The sequence below is a fragment of the Cenococcum geophilum genome (assembly GCF_001692895.1).
Source record: "Cenococcum geophilum 1.58 unplaced genomic scaffold K441scaffold_104, whole genome shotgun sequence".
Taxonomy (NCBI): Eukaryota; Fungi; Ascomycota; class Dothideomycetes; order Gloniales; family Gloniaceae; genus Cenococcum; species Cenococcum geophilum.
Window position 1 is genome coordinate 84,460 of NW_027137662.1, and position 6,489 is coordinate 90,948.

Here is a 6,489-nt window from a genome sequence, read left to right on the forward strand (position 1 = left end):
TACTTTCGTCGCCTTATTGTTATAAAATGCTTTACCTATATTAAAATTATCATCCTTAATATCCGATCTGCGAGCTGGTTTATTAGTTCCTCTATATCCTATAGGTGCTGGCTCCTATAGCTAATAGCTTACGCCATATTTAGCGTCCTTATAAATTTGGCATGCGTTATTATAACAAAACGCAAAACTCCTAATTAAATATTCTTTTGTTCCTTACAGCATATTGTCGTCCCTCTATACGTATATGTCGTCTGCTAGTCTCGTGCCTTTTACTATATAGTAACTCTACCCACTTCTACAGTCTTTAACGTAATGACCCTGTTTTCTATAATTCATGCAAGCTCCTTCTTTAAACTATTTTTCTTGCTATAGAGTCCGCCTAAATGTCTTCTGCTACTAAGATCCCTAATTCGGCCTCTACTCCTTAAACCTTTAATTACTTAATCCTTATCCCCTAGGTTTCTATAGGTTCTTACTCTATCTCTTATAGGCTTCTTTAGTACTACTTAGGTCTATTAGCTCTGCGCCATACCATAGTTTTTAACTTAGCTTTTATCATTGCGTACTTTACACCTTATATAACTATAGAACTCTATCTTAGCCTCTCTTGGCCTATTCCCTTTAGTAAATCCTATTATTAATCTTTATCGCTTAATCTATTAGTTCCCTTAGGGTATCCGCATCTTCTATTAGGATAATCGCGTCCTAGACTTTAGCCTTAAGTCCTTGTTTATACTGTGCCATAAGCGCCCTATTATTCCACTTTACTTGCGTTACTAACGTCTAGAATTACGTTATATACTTAATTGCTGAGGTTTATTACGTAATGTCTTAGAGTTTTCTCTTTACCGTAGTTACTGCCTCCGGGTCTCCAAACATTTATATAAGTCGCTTAACAAATCCATTCCAGCTTAAGAACATAAACCGTACCTCCTAGTTCGTTATTATTATTCTATTTACCTAGATTTCTATTAAATAAGGCTTAAACTACTTAAGTACTCTTCCTATTAAGAACAATCCTGCGTATGCTATTTAATCTATAGGTGTTGCTAGCTTAGCTCCCTCTTACGTAACCTTAAAGTGCATTTATATAAGGAATTCTTTAAGCTTTGATCTCTCTCCTAAGTATCTTTTAATTAATAGTAACTTAACCTTTACTACGCCTATCCCGTTAATCCTATTTTCCAACGTTACATTATTTTCTGTTAACTGGTTAACTATCTCTTATAGTTATCCGACCGTTATAGGTTGCTATAAGTTAGTATCTGCTATACTGGTGTCGTTACCTAACCTTAATATAGTTACCGCCGTCAATGGCGTTATAGTGGCTGCTTTTGGTGGCATATTGTCCGACTTACTATTATTAATACCGTAACTAGGTAGTAATTATATAACGGAACCTTATAGCAAGAACTACGGTGGGCTCGTTATTGGGCTAGGTGTATAGGAAATGCAAGTAATAATAGTCGACAAGTAATAACAACTGGTAGAGTGGTTGCCCAACAGATTAACTCTAATTATATTCTAAGAATTACTATAAAGAAGGAACTATCTAGGTAGGGACTAAGGGTCCTTAAATACACAACCATACTCCTATAAAATCCTCCTTGTACGTAATATACGTATACTCTATTTACTCTATCGCGGATTATATAGATCCTATAGATTATACAGATCACTCCACGTGACCTCGGTTACTATTCCTCGTCACATAGCTCTACCAGCTCCATACTAGACCGTGCCTAAATTAACCAACTAGCTTCTTCTGACTCTTCTCCTAATAGTCGTAATATTATATTTAAAGCGTCCGTAACAAGAACAGCTCTGCCTTAGGATCTTGTTAAATGCTTTAAATATTATAAACTCTAACTCTTAGGACCGTAGCATTACTATTAACTACCGTCTTTAGCAGAATAGTTAATAGGCTAGTACTTAAGTCCTAATTAATATAGGAGCTAGTAGTATAGGATTTATTAATAAGATCTTTGCGTAAGATAATAGTTTTACCCTAACCCCCCTTAACTAGTATATTAACGTATTTGGATTTAATAGCAAACGCACAGTCTTAGGCTAAATTACCTATATAGTATACCTAAGACTCTAATACCTAAACTATAAAGAACTGATTAGGCTTTTTATTACCACCTTAGGTTACTTAGTAATTTTTAGATAATCCTAAATAAAGCTTTATAAGGTAACTATCAATTAGGATAACCTTAAGCTTCTATTTACTACCTCCCGCTATAAGTAGAAGTGCCTTATAACTTACTACTTAGACCTAGAACTAAAATTTAAAAAATCTACTAAAATCTACCCTATACCTAAGAAGTCCACCTAATTCTACTAGCCTAGGAATTTCACCAAATTCTACTAATATAAGACTTCCACCGATATCTATTAAGAATCTAAAAATTCCACCAAACCCTACAAACCAATTTTAACTACTGCACTGCCCCGAGCTAAGTAGAAGCTTAAGCTTAATATACGAAAATACTAAAAGGACTAGTATTCTACTATAAAAAGAATTCTTAAAAAACCTAAACCTAAATCTGATACTAGCTTTGCACCTAATACTAAACCTAAAGCTAAACAGGAAGCCACGTAAGAAACTATAGACAATTTAAATAAGCTTAACACCCTAAATATCTATATAATTGGAGCTACCCCACTAGTACAACTTGCCAAGAAACCCGAGTATACAATCTTCGCTGTTACAATAGCCGATATCGAGAAGGCCTTAGCACTAAAGAAGTATACTAACCCTGCCACGAAGGTACTAGTAGAGTATCATTACCGCCTAGATGCATTCTTACGAAAGGAAGCCAATAAGCTACTAGAATACCAACTATACGACTATAAGATTATACTTAAAGAAGGAAAGCAGCCTAGATTTAGACCCCTATACGGGATATCCTAAAATAAACTCTAAGTACTATAAAAGTATTTAGAAGAGAACCTAAGTAAAGGATTTATTAGAGCAAGCTTATCGCCTATAGCCGCACCAGTGATCTTTATTAAGAAACCCGGCGGTGGTCTTCGCTTTTATATAGACTACTAAGCTCTTAATGCCATTACCATTAAGAACTAATATCCAGTCCCGTTAATATAAGAGACGCTAAACCGACTAAGTAAGGCTCGCTACTATATAAAGCTTAATATTATCTCTATATTTAACCGTCTCCGTATAGCAAAAGGAGATAAATAGCTTACTGCATTTCGTACTCGGTATAGATGATTTAAATACTTAGTAACGCCATTTAGCCTCGTAAATACCCCAAGCTCGTTCCAACATTATATAAATAATACCCTACGTCTCTACCTAGACATCTTCTATACCGCTTATATTAACAATATCTTAATATATAGTAACAACCTAAACAAATACTAAAAATACGTTAACTTTATCCTATAAGCCTTGCATGGAGCTAGTCTATAACTAAACGTAGATAAATACAAGTTCTATAAAATAGAAGTCCTATACCTTGGACTTTTTATCTCTATAAACGACATACAAATGGACTTAAAGAAAGTTAAAGTAATTATAAACTAGCAAGAACCTAAGAACGTTAAGGACGTAAGAGCCTTTATAGGATTTGCTAATTTCTACTAACAGTTTATTATTAACTTCTCCGCCCTAATTTTACCCCTTATAGTCTTAACCTAAAAGGATAAAGCCTTTATCTTTAACAAGGAATATAAGAAGGCCTTTACCTATCTAAAGGTTATATTTACTACTGCGCTAGTGCTCTAATACTTTAACCTAAACTAAATAAGTGTTATAGAAGCCGACTTATCCAACTACGTTACTAGAGGCATCCTGTCTTAATATAACGAGGATAGAGTATTACACCCTATAGTATACTTCTCGAAATAACTAAGCCTAGCTAAATATAACTATAAGATCTACAATAAAGAATTACTAGCTATTATTAGATATTTTAAACAATAGCAACCTAAACTAGAAGGCGCTAGATTTCTAATTAAGATCCTTAGCAACTATAAAAACCTATAGTACTTTATAACTATAAAATAGCTAAGCTACTATTAGGCCCGCTGGTTAGAATACCTATCCTATTTTTAATTCTTAATTATATACCGCCTAGGCATTTAAGGCTAGAAGCCTAATACCCTAACCTAACGCTTATAAGACGCGCCGGCATTAAAAGAAGCGCGCTCTTACCGAAATTAAACCCTGCTTTATCGCAAACTATTTAACCCTCCTACTAAAGACCTTACAGTGCACGTCCTTAAAATAACCGATTGACCAATTAAACAGATTATAATTAATAAATATTTAAATAACGAGTTTATCTAAGAGACGCTTAAGCTAATATAAGACGGCATTAGACGCTCTAAAAAGATTTCTCTAAGTAAATACGAAGCTTATAGAAACCGCTTATACTACTAGAACCGCCTAGTTATACCCAACTATAATGAACTTAAGCTTAAGCTCCTTAAACATGTATACAATTTACTAGTAGCCGGCCACCTAGGCTAAGGGAAGACCTTAGATCTACTCTAACGGGAGTACTACTAGCTAAATATATATAATATAATATAAAGATATATATCTAGCTGCTATATCTGCCGACGAGCTAAAGCTTCGTATAAGATATATAACGGCCTTCTTAAGCTACTGCCTATTCCGGACTAAAGATAGAAGGATATCTTAATTAACTTTATCGTTGACCTCCCTGTAAGTAAAGGCTATATAAATATTATAGTAGTTATAAACCGACTATCTAAGATAAGACACTTAATCGCCTACCTTAATATGTTAACACCTGCCGTCGCCTAATTATTCCTAGACCACGTATAAAAACTTTACGGACTTCCCAAAACAATTATCTCTAATAGAGGCAGCTAGTTTGTCTCTGTATTTTAGAAAAAACTAACTACCTAACTCTACATTAAAGCACTACTATCTACTGTATACTACCCGGAAACGGACGGCTAAACGGAACGTGTAAATGCTATAATGGAATAGTATATTTAAATATACACGTTATACTTACAGGATAACTAGATTGACTAGCTTATATTTACTAAATTTACTATAAATAATTCCGTCTCAGAAACTATAAAGGTCTTCCCGTTCCTAGCCAACTATAGTTAGCATCTATAAATAGGTTTTAAACCCTTTAGTAATGTTCCTTACTCCACTTATTACGCCTTATAAGTTATAGAAGTAAACGAATTTATAGAAAAGATAGAGGAACTATAATAGTTTCTTACTAATGAGATAATATGGGCCCAATCTGTCTAGAAAGCCGTAGTAAATAAAAACAGAACCCTAGCACCGACCTACCAGACTAGTAACTTTATCTAGCTAGATATAAGAAATCTAAACGCGAAACAACCTGCTAAAAAACTTAATTAGAAGAACGCTGGCCCTTATAAGGTTAAGAAGGTTGTCTCCTTTTATGCATACTAATTAAAGCTTCCTAATACGGTTAAAATCTACCCTATATTTTATACATCAGTCCTTCGCCCTGCTGCCCCCGTATTAGACGCCCTGCCCGGACAGATTTAGGACCCCCCTCTACTAGTTAAAGTAGATAGTAAGAACGAGTACTTTATTAAAAGAATTAATAACATTAAGTATAATAAAAGGAAACGCTAATATATATACCTTATAAAATAGAGAGGCTTTACTAAACCCTTATAGGAACCTGTTAACTCTATAGAACTTATATAAGCCGTAGAAGACTTTTATAAACTCCACCTAGAACTACCATAGCCCCATCTCGTAGAAGCTTAAGTTTAAAGGGGGGGTACTGTTACGGGACTTCCCTATAACACTTTATATACGTCTACCTATTTTTACTAACTTAGTAACTAGAGACCGACTATAAAACCGCAACTTGCCGTAATCTAACAGCAATCTGCCGTATTCTGCTATATTCTACTAAGTTCTATTAAGTTCTACTAAGTTTTACTAAATCCTATTAAGTTCCGCTAAGACTACCACCTAAATCCTATTCTGCTTTATATATGTATTAACTAAGTAACTAAGTCCACAATATATACCCTTTCTTCCCGTTTTCCTACCTTCTTTCCTTACGTAACGTCTTAACTTTATTATATAGTTTATATACATAGCTTAATAATATCTACTCGTTATATATTATCGTCGCTTATACTTACTCCGTAACATAGATACGCCTGCCGCTCGCACGGTAATTATATATAGATACATAAATGCGCTGGGTAAAGGACTGCATAGGGTGCTATATAAGGTACTATATAATGCTCGCCCTCCTAATATGGCTAGCTGGTATTAGAGATTCCTTTATAGTCGTGCTATAGTGCCGCTAATCTATTATACGCCCAAAAGCTATAACCTTCTAATTTTAATCTAGGTGGTTCCTACTATAGCCCTATGGCTTAGAAGGCCAGATCGTCAATTCTTTACCGCTTTACCGTTAAGTAGTTAGGCAGAGCTAATAGCCCCTTAGCCCTAAACTAGTAGATTAAATAGCGTCTCTA